General features: G+C 34.1%; 1 long non-coding RNA gene across 1 annotated transcript; it reads left to right on the forward strand.

Annotated features, from left to right (window-relative positions):
- The first annotated feature begins 2,841 nt into the window (after positions 1 to 2,841).
- On the forward strand, positions 2,842 to 4,329 carry LOC104102281 (uncharacterized). Its single transcript, XR_687651.4, has 6 exons — positions 2,842 to 3,233; positions 3,309 to 3,369; positions 3,462 to 3,518; positions 3,608 to 3,687; positions 3,793 to 4,047; positions 4,142 to 4,329. It is a non-coding gene; the product is annotated as an uncharacterized lncRNA (long non-coding RNA).
- The last annotated feature ends 7,651 nt before the right edge of the window (positions 4,330 to 11,980 follow it).

An 11,980-nucleotide genomic window follows, 5' to 3' on the forward strand; every position in this document is an offset into this window, starting at 1 on the left:
ACTATAGCACGCGAGTTGGCCATGTAGCACGTGAGTTGTCCGTGCGGATCTTTATATTATACTATAGCACATGAGTTGGCAGTGCAGCACGTGAGTTGTCCATGCAGATCCGTATATTATACTATTGCATGAGAGTTGGCCGTGCAGATCTAGATATTTATATTATGGCATGTGAGTTATCCGTGCAGATTATAGCGCTTTGGCTGTAGGAGCCCCTCCGGAATTTGTACACCCCCAGTGAGCGCGGGTACCCATTGAGTGCCAGTGCTGAGGGCTAAAAGCTGAGTGGTTGAGTTGTTGTGATGAGTTGAGTGACTGTTGCGTGGGAGGTTGTACTTGCTTTGCATTTGTTATTGCACTTGGTTGCTATCTGTCATTATTGTGAAATCTCTGAAAGATTTTGTATCCGGATTACATGAACTTGAACTGTATAAAATTGATTTGTCTTAAACTGTCTGATTTGAAAGCATGTTTATTCTCTGCTGGAATTACTGAAAGTAAACTATAACTGTGTATCTCGTCATCATCTTTAGTTCCTTAGTTATTATTGTTACTTGCTAAGTTGGTTGTACTCATACTACACCTTGCACTTCGTGTATAGATCCAGGTATTTTCGTACATAGAGGGTATTGATCCTTTCGCACAGTTCCGTACATAGAGGGTATTTTGAGGTAGCTGTCGTGTTCCGTAGACCTTGTCTCTCCTTCTCTATCTCCTTGTTTATTGTATTTGGTCTCAGACTATTATTGACCATATTTTTCAGACTTGTATTCATATTAGATGCTCATGTACTCAGTGACACCGGGTTTTGGGAGTGTTTATATATATATATATATATATATATATATATATATATATATATATATATATATGTGTGTGTGTGTGTGTGTGTGTGTGTGTGTGTGTATGTGTGTGAGAGAGAGAGAGTTTTTCTTCCGCTAATTCTATATATTATGTTTTCAAACATAAATGATATGGGGGTTTATTGAGATAGTCGGCGCCTAGTATTGAGATAGGCGCCATCACGACGGGTGAGATTTTGGTTCGTGACATTACTGTCATTTCCCTATTATATCTGCACTGTTATAATCTGGATTTGGACTGTACCTTTCTGAGCTCGTCACTACTTTCAGCCCAAGGTTAGTCCTGTTAATTATTGAATACATTGGGTCGGTTGTACTCACACTATACTCTGCTCTTCGTGTGTAGATCTAGGTACATATGGACTCGGCGGTTGCTAGTTTCGGTGCAGTGTCTGCTTGGAGACTATTGAGGCAGCTGCTATAACGCCCGCAGACCTCGACTCTCCTTCTTTTTAGTTTTATTCAATATTGTTCTATTTTTCAGACGGTTATATTAGAAATTTAGACTGTGTTGACACTTTATAGCTCATTAATCGTTGACACCCGAATTTTTGGGGATCTTGTAGTTGTTCTTATCGGTTATTTATGAGATTTTTCACTATTAAGCTTATTACATCATGCTTTTAATTTAAAATGTGTAGTTATTTTGTGATTGTCGGCTTGCCTAGTAATGTGGTACTATCACGACATGTTGAGATTTGGGTCTTGACACAATACAACTCTTCCTTAGCAAACTATGTATTCAACTTACAAAGAAATTACATTTGTCTTACCTTCTTCTAATACTAGGAAGTTGCCACTTATCTAGTGTAAAGTGTCCCTTCGCCTCTTTTGGAGGATGTTCGAAAGAGTAGTAGAAGGTATCATTTCCACTAGATGAGGCAAACTTAGCTAAGAAATCCGTCATCTGATTGGCTTCTCCAAAGATTTCAAGATATGCATGCATTACGCATTTATTGTAATCTGATAATCATAAAATATATATTGTTCATTAAATTTACAATGTTGCAATTGATGTAAAATTATGTTAGATAATACATTTGAGGGAAATAAACCTTACTGTAAGTACTTTTATTACTCTTCTCAAATATGAGGACATAGGGAGAAACAAAGAGTCACATGCATGGTCATAAATTTCTTTGTCGTGCGCAACTTAAATTTGCTTCAAAATTAGAAAGAGAGAGTCACATAGGTCAGAGTATTTTTAGTAACCGAGTTATGGACGATTTGTCCAACAATAAATCATATCTGTATTAATTTGCAAGCTTTACGTTCTATTATGGGTAAAAAAGAGATCTCCTAGAAGTTTTATATTAATGTATGAATAGAATAAATTAGATTATACATTCATCTTCAAGAGAATGTTGAAATAAATTACAAAGGTTGCTCCCAGCAGAATTTGGAGATAAATTCAGAGTGCGCAACTAACAGTTTTCTACTATTTAGTGTATTTAGGTGATGGCTGTAGTTTCACAGTATTGGAACTTTTAGGGAATTAACGCACAACCTTAAAGAAGTTCATTATTCTTTTCTACTCTAATGGTCAGAGGTGGAACTAGAATTTCAATCTTATAAGTTCTGTATTTTAAAACGACGATTTCAAGTGTTAATAAGTGGATTTTACTTTTTATATTGATACATATTTAATGAATTTCTTAACACAAAATACACTGTTTGAGCAAAAACAGCTGGATTTGCGGAACCTATAGCTCAGCTTCTCCTCCGCCTTCCAATGGTAGTGAGATGAAGAGTCACATGCAAAACATAAATCTGCTCCAAAATTAGAAAGCAAGAATCACATAGTCAAAGTCACTTTTAGTAACCAAGTTAAAGAAGATTTGCCCTATATTTCGTTTATAAGCAGTTCAAATATTAAGAATGTGGGGACCAATTTAATTAATTGGCTGTGAATTTATAATTGTACTCACATGCAGCGACTAACCTAATATAGGATACCATTTAATAAAAGCTGGCTGCTAAATTTAGTTCTATTACAAAGACTACTGGTTGATGTTATGATCACAGTGCTTTATAAAAAGGCTCTCTATATATATCTTACGCTTCGAAAACATCTTCAGCTCAGTACTCTTTTCTTCTTCACAGCATTTCAAGCTCCTTTCTTCTTCTGCTATTGAGATGATATATGCTGAAAATGTACGTCCCATTTCCCCCTCATATATAGTCCTCTTATTTCTCTCTAATTATATGGCTAAAAATATAAGAAATTTTTAAACTTTGATGATGGGCCATCCTTAGTGGAACTTCAGCAGGAGGGTTGGGTGCAATCCTACATTGTGACAAATTCAGACTTTTTTTCTCCTTGACTGCTAGAGTCAAATGAATCTCTGATGCTGGTTTCTTTATTAATGCGTAAGTTCATGAATCTGAGAAAATTTTCAAGAGTGTGTTTCTCTTTTTAACTAATTCTTGTATGAGTTTATACAGAAAAACTATAACTGGTGAGCCACGTATTAAAGAGTATTTTAAGAGAGTTGTTACTTTGCATGTCAGAACCATCATTTAGTAAATTGTTTCTCTTTTATTATTCTTTATTGCTTTTTATAAAACATTACTAACTCTCTTTGGGGTGTACTTTAGGGATCTGCCAAGAACCTACCACTCTCTAGCACATTCTTGAGCTTAGACCCAAGTTTGGTAAGAACAGTTTTATTTATTTATTGTGTTAATAAATTGACCAACATGATCTTTCTAACTAAAAAGTATACAATCCAATGATTTGGCAGTGCTTCTTCCCTCAGTATATGCAGCACCACATATTTGCACGCCACATTTCATCATTAATTCGGCTTATGATTCTTGGCAGGTTTGAAAATCAATTTCTATATATGATAGTAACTAATACATTTCTGAATATATTTTATTTTCCTTCAAATTCTAAAGGGTTTGCCTATTGATTCTTGAAAATTAGATAAACAACATTTTGGTTCCCGAATGTGTTACTGACCCTGAACATGTTTGGGATACATGCAAGAAAGATATAAATAAATGCTCACCAAGTCAAATCCAATCTCTCCAAGATTTTAGGTCGACATTTTTAGAGGCATTGAACGATTTAGGACCAAGTATATCAAGAGGTTATTTCATTTCTTCTTGCCATTTCCACCATGGCATTGAAATACAAAGCTATTGGTCCAACAACAACTCTCCAACAATAGCTAACAAGGTCATATTTTCATTTCTTTTTTTCTTTATATTACTGTAATTTTTCAGCTTTCTTGTGTTGTTATTTGACGTTTGATACTAACTCATTATAACAGACAATTGTTGAAGCTGTTGGAGACTGGTCTTTTGGTAGAAGTGGATTCCAAGGGGTTTACTGCCCCTATCCTTGTGGCAAATATTGCCAGTAGAGGTTGCTCTTATTTTTTTTCGTAAACAAGTGGAGTAACTAGTGTAAAGCTACTCATGTATTATTGCAAAATTGTAATTTTTGTTTTTGTTTTCACCTCAACATGTTTTGATTGAGCAAATTATATTTTTTGTCTTCACACGTTTTGATCGAACAACTTTTTTCCCTTAAAAACAGATTTGCTAATTGGAAAGTTTATATCATTCCAAATAAAATTTCGTCATCTGTAATAATCAATTAGCAAAAAAAAAACATTCAATGTAGGTTAATTAACGCATGCATGCGATGAATGTTTCCTCTCCTTTTCTGAAACTCCAAAAGGAGCAAATAAAGTCGGACCTTACGTTACAGTATTAAGGACCTATTTATGAGCCATTTCTTGTCTCACATAAAATTGATAAAGCATTACCAATTAGAACCATATTGTTTACCAGACACAACTTGACTAGTAAATTGCTAAGCGAACATAATTTTTATTTATTTCTTGAAGTATATCTATACTATAATTTGTGGAAATATCTATTTAATGATTTTTTTTTGTATTTCGTACCCCTAATGTATGTAATAAAAGGTCCATTTTGATAGATTTTTCCCTCCCTTTCTAACCTTTATTTTCTTCATTACTTACTTTCTCTGTTAATCCTCACAAAATGAATTATTTTATGATTTTGCAAATAAATAAATAGATTAAAAAGCAAAATCGTAAAAATCAAGTAAATGGAGTGTAAATGTAACTAAAGAAAACATTGGATAATTAGTGGTGAAAAGTAAAAAGAATATCTATCCATTAGTTGCTTTTTTCATTTCATCTACATGACTTTATATATTCTTATATTATTCAGTATTGTAGTATAAATCCAATTAAATGAAAAGCTTTTGTGGTATTTTATCTGAGAATCAACTTATGTAACTAGGTAATATTTATGGATAATGTCTTTCATCCAAAATTATTGTTCTCAATAAGCTAGGTTTTTTTATATATACTTAATTAAAAAATCACATTTACATTTCATTTCATTCTAATTATGAATGCTTATTTGCATTTGAATGGAAGGATTTGGGCATGTGGAAGTGTAATTACTCGATATTTGCTGGATGCGCAAGAATAGGCCTCCCCTAAATTCCAGTAGATGTTTTTACCTTTTTATGTGAATTACACTTCAAAAATGATATCTTCCAATAAGCTACCAATTAGTTTATATTTCAGAAAAGATGGTTACCAGAATATTTATTGGTACTAACAAAAGTATTATTTTGCATGACATATATATTCCGAAGAAAATGTGTTATAAGCAAATCATGGCGGTGTTGGAAATTTGCATTTTTGTCTTAGTTATATTTTCTGAGACGTGGTAAACTGTAGAACTCCTGAAAAAACAGAGTTAATTTGCTATTTGGTATGCAGGGAAGACTGGGTGATTTATGGATGGGACTATACTAAGAACCTTACTCAAGAACAAATTAATGAAAAATGCAGAAGGGGAGAAAGATTTATGCCATGTGAAATTGATGGAGAACTGATCTTGTAATTAATTATAAATATTATATTTTCTTATAGAAATTTGTTCACATATAATCGGTAAAAAAATAACACACAATATTTATAAATAAATTACGAGAGATCTTTAGAAGGTTATTTTCTTCCATTCAAGTTTTAAGCAGGCGTAGGAGATCATTTTCTTTGATATTATGGAAAATGGTCAAAATTGCCGTTAATAGTTGGGCATTTATTTGCCCCTGCCTTGACAAATAATGTATCATTTGTGTCCTTACTTTTAATTTCAGTCATGTGTCAATGTAATATAAAAACCTATTTTTAAATATTTTTTCTTATTTTCACTTTTGTTTATCACCTTTTTCCTTTTCTTTTACTTTTTCACTCCCCCCTTCCCCAACCATGTCTTCAAGATTAGACCCACCCCTCCTCACTTCCTTCTTCTTCCCCAATCACCAAGGTTTTCTAAGAGAGCGGGGCTTAGTCTTCTACTCCAGATTTTTCAGCCTCTTTCATCTTGAAGGAAATGATATTACCTTGAGAAAATCCCCCAAATGATTCCTATCGTTTGCTAAATGGTTTACATATACCCTCCGTTTACCTTTCCATCCAAAAAAGCACACGACGTTAATTATATTAACAAAATTGCCCCCGCATCTAACGACGAAATTTGGGGACATTCAATTTAGTGATGTGGCAGTTTCTCATTGGGCCAAGTAGCAATCTCGGGCTGATAGAAAAAAAATTGACCTTATTTTTGTCCCACTTAATCCGACCCAACGTTTTTTAACCGGGTCATAAAATAATACTTAACACATAATTTCACAAAGATAGGACCCAATAAGTGATCGCATTTGTTTTCGGATAGAGCGTCGCTTTTGCGGCCAAATATCAATTTTTTTGTCCGTGCAGTGCTACCAAACTGCATAAATAATGTATCTCATAGATATCTAAAAAATAAAATCTTCTAGAATCTATTTTAAGTCAGAAAAAAAAAATCTTTGCAAACTCACTGGTATTGTCACGACCCAAAATCCCACCACAGGTATCGTGATGGCACTTAGTCTCTAAGACTAAGTAAGGTGATTATAATACAATTCAAGCCAATTTTGTTTTTAAATAGATAATCGAAACCAACATCGGAAATAATTATAAACAACCTCCCAAGACTGGTAATACTGAGTCACGAACTCTAACTAAATACATGAAATAATCTCAAGGATCTAATACTCAATACTGTTTGATTAATAATTAATAGTACAATAACATGGAAAGACTCCAAGGGACTGCGGCGACCAAGCAGCTCTACCTTGAATCCTTGAGATCCCACTCTAACTTTGTCCGAGTCCGATATCTCCAATACCTGGCTCTGCAAAAAAATATGTAAAAGTGTAGTATGAGTACACCACAATCAGTACACAGTAAGTATCAAGACTAACTTCACTGGAGTAGTGACGAGGTATAGTCAAGACACTCACTAGTCTAATAACCTGTGCAATATATTATAAAAAAATAATAGGAAACAAAATAAAAATATTGGCAACACTAATCAACTAGTGATATACATAGCAGTGCAACAAGAATATCATTAATATTGCTTAACAAATAATAAGTAAAAGTACACCCAATTAATCAGGTCCTTCAAATATAAATCTTTTGCCTATATGCTTCTCAAATAATAATCTTCAGGATATATAATACTTTCCAATAAATATATTTCAGATATACTCCTTTCAAATAAATATCTTTCAAATATAATTCCTTCAAATAAATATCTTTCAAATATAATTCCTTCAAATAAATATCTTTCAAATATAATTCTTTCAAATAAATCTCTTTCAAATATAATTTCTTCAAATAAATATCTTTTGAATAAAATTCTCCCCGTGACACTTCATTTCAAAATCATAAAATACAGGTCTCAGCCCACTTTCATATTTTCACGGCACCTCGTGCCAATTTCTCTATCACAACCGTACTGAGAACTCATGTGTCAATATCATCATCATTTAACAATGGCACCTCGTGCCCACATTTCATATCACAACTATACGGACAATTCACGTGCCAATATTATTGTTATTTACTCACGACACCTCGTGCCCACATTTTATTTCATAATTCGCCTGGCAATAGCCACATGCTCCCAATTTTAATATAGATCAGACTATTATCAAGTTTACCGAAACAACAAGACAAATTGCACAAGTTATAAAAATAAACACAAGGAAAATCACAACATCACATAAAAATTAACAACGCAATAACTCCACTTCATCACATATCATTCCTGACAATAGCCACCCTTATCTCTCATATAGCCGCCCTTATCACTCCTATAATAGCCTCCCCTATCTCTCCACCCTGACAATATCAATAGCCACCCTTATCTCTCTTATAGACAACCTTATCGCTCCGTATAATTGCCACCCTTATCACTCCGCTCAGACAATATCCCAACACACATAACCACAGTAAAATGTCACCCTTATACCCACATAATATCAACAGTGAAATGCCACTGAAATACCACCCTTATATCGTTAAAATAATAACTCAAATCACACAATAATTTAAACAGAATATTATCACGACAACACAACACAATTAATTCCTATCACAATTTGCCCAACAACCACAACCAATTTCAATGATATAGTAAAATTAATAAATTTCTCAAAAATAGCCCAAGGCTCCACACAATTTATATAAAACCTCAAAAATAATCAACAGAGAGAGAAAATACTCAGTATAGGGCAATACCTTCATTAATCCAAATTTTTGATAATTATATTAACTCCTCAGTTTAAGCTTATTTCATTAATTATTTACAGATGGAAAATTTATAATATAATTATTTTCAGGAAATATCAAATCAACAAACTCACAGAATTTACATAAATATTCAAGTAACAATCACATCAAATTATCATATAAAAATAAATTCAACAAATAAGGACTTAGGCATGTCAAATAGATGATTTAATAAATGCCAACAATTATTCAATTTACTACACAATAATGCCTAAGACTTTAACCCAATAAACTTTGCACATATAAGTCCGAGTGCGTACTCGTCACCTCGCGTACATGGATTTTCACATTTCACAAATGGCACATAAGACTCGATGCCTAAGGGGTAATTTTCCCCACTCAAGGTTAGGCAAGTTACTTACTTTTTTTTTTGAAGTTAGGCCGATATTTTAAAATTGCTTTCTTGCTTGAATTGACCTCCGGACAGCTCAAATCTATCCAAATTAATTCAATTCATTCAATACTAATTATAGGAATTAATTCCATATGAAAATACTAATTTTCCAACAAAATTCGAAATTTAACTCAAAAATCGCATGTGGGGCCTACGTATCGGAATCCGATGAAACTTATAAAATCTGACAACCCATTCAATTATGAGTCCACCCGTAGCAATTTTATCAAATTTCGATAACAACTCGACCTCCAAATCTAAAATTTTCGTTCTTGAAATGTTTTGCAAAAAAATTAATTTCTTCCATTTAAATCCGAAATAAATATTGAATATAACCATGAATTTATGAAATATAACCAGTTTTGGATATAGGACACTTACCCAAGTCGAAGTCGTGAAGAAATCCTCAAAATCACCCAAGAATCGTGCTCCAAAAATGCAAAACGAAATGAAGGAAATGACCATTTTTGGTCCTTAAGTTTCTGCTTATCCGTCACTAAAAGTCCATTTTTCGTCACTAAAAGTCCACACCAGAACTTGCTTGCACCAACAATTATTTCTTTCACTAAAAAGGCTCTAACTCCATCATACGAACTCGGAATTCGACGATTCTTATTCCTATGAGTCACATACAATAATACGAACCTTGTCGTTCAATTGAAACTCAATTCAGAGCTCATTTGCTCAATTCGATACCAATTTCGCTCGTTAAATAATTAACTCATATTTCGCGCTAAAAACCCAATCGCGACTTGATGAAATTAGACCAAACTTTTCAGATTACTCCTATAATTCATTATCAAAATCTCGGAAGTCTCAAAATCTAATTTCGATCTCTAGAACTAAAAATGGACCTTTGGATCATTACATGCTTATGCTGAAAACATAAAACTTTCTTCCCCGACAGCCTGCAGTATATCAACCATAACTTCATGGAAAATCCTTGAATAACAAGTCATACTTTTCATCATCGGAGCTGAGGTTCTAACTAGATCCTTGAATAGTCTTACTGATCAGGCAAACTTCACTCCTTTTATCATGGATCACAGAGGTCCTATCATTAATCACCTCGCTTATGCTGACGATATAGTTATATTCTCTGGAGGCAACAATTCCTTTATCAAACTTATCAAGAACCAAATCAGGAGATATGAGAAAGCTTCTGGGCAAAAAGTCAACAATGATAAAAAAATTTTATTACTACGCCAAACACTTCACCTACAAGGATTAACAGAATGAGACAAGACTCTGGTTTCATGGAAAAAAAATTCCATTTCAATTATCTTGGATGCCCGATATATTATGGCAGGAAAACAACTACTCTTTTTTATGGCATGCTTTCTAAGATTTTGGAAAAGCTCAACCATTGGAGGAAGTGCCATCCTTATCAAACATGTTCTTCAGCCATTACCTACATACATACTCTCTGCTATAATTCCACCAAAAGGTACTATCAGACTCATAGAAAAATATTTTGCTAACTTCTTCTGGGGTGCAAATGAGGGAAAAAACAACTACCACTAGAGTTCGTGGCATAATATGTGTCTACCTAAAGATGAGGGTGGTATTGGAATCAGGAGAATGGAAGATGTTATTGAAATTACTAGTATCAAAAGGTGGTGGAGATTTAGAACTCAACCATCCTTATGGGCCACTTTTCTCAGGTCCAAATACTGCAAAAGAGTTCACCCAGTAAAGAAACTACCAAGCTCCTCTGACTCTCACATGTGAAAGAATCTTATGAAAATCAAGGATAAAGATGAGCCGCATATCTACTGGAAGATTCAAGTTGGCAACTCTAGCTTTTGGTGGGATAATTGGACTAATAATGGTCGTTTAGCTAGTCTGGTTCAAGGAACTACGAAGTCGGCTAAATTTTATCCATAATGCAAATTGGGACATCAATAAGCTGGAGCGACTTCTTCCCATCAATATCATCAATAACATCACCGGCTTGGATATTGGCAATTGCCACATGGATGATTTCCCTATGTGAAACATCTCTGAGGATGGTCATTTCTCCAACAAAATTGCCTGGCAATCCATTAGAATGAAAAGGCAGAACAATAATTTTATGAGTAATGTTTGGCAAAATCCTATCCCCTTTAAAATTTTCTTTCTTACTTGGAGATATTTTAAAAGAAAATTACCTTTTGATGATATGCTTGGAAGATTTGGTACTAACATCACTTCTAGATGCTCTTATTGTTCTAATGCATAGGTTGAAACTATGCAGCATGTATTCATGGATAACGAAATAGCTACTTTTATTTGGAATGAAATTGGTAACCCCCTAAGAATCAAACATCAGCCTAATCCAGTCATAAATATCTTTAAGCGATGATGGGATGAAAAGACCAATAACAGAGTACACAAATTGATGTTACAAATTACCCCAACTGGGATTTTCTGGGAAATCTGGAAATAAAAGGAGCTCATGTAGATATGGCAACCAGAAAAGATTGCAACTCAATCATATGAAGCATCAAACTATATGGACTATTAAGGCTATGATTTCCAAGATGATGCCTGGAGTCGATTAACAACTTCAATGGCCAGTTTTATGCTGCAGAATAGAAAGACTCAGACCATTACAATCATGAAAACAAGTGTTATGGAAACCTTCTACCACGGGCACCCTCAAGGTCAATACTGATGGTAGCTACATTAAAGAGAGTGGCAAAGCTGGCATCAGAGGCATTGTTAGGGACAACAATGGCGATTTAATCATGGCCTTCTCAGTACCCATCACTTGTGATAGCAACAATATGGCAGAGGCGAAGGCTGTAGAGTTTGGAGGGAAATGGTGCAATCGACTAGGATACACTAATTTTACTCTCGAACTTGATTCAATAGTTATCGCTAACATGCTTTCAAATAGAGACGCTAACAACCTAAAGATCAAGATGGTGATCGACAGGTTCATTGACATCTTACAACTTGCCATTGTGACTGTGCAACATTGCTTTCGAGAGGGAAACCAAGTAGCAGACTCGTTGGCTAAACTTGCTGCCAATACTCAACAGAATATAATCTGTCAAACT

The sequence above is a fragment of the Nicotiana tomentosiformis genome, chromosome 12 (genome assembly GCF_000390325.3).
Source record: "Nicotiana tomentosiformis chromosome 12, ASM39032v3, whole genome shotgun sequence".
Classification (NCBI taxonomy): domain Eukaryota; kingdom Viridiplantae; phylum Streptophyta; class Magnoliopsida; order Solanales; family Solanaceae; genus Nicotiana; species Nicotiana tomentosiformis.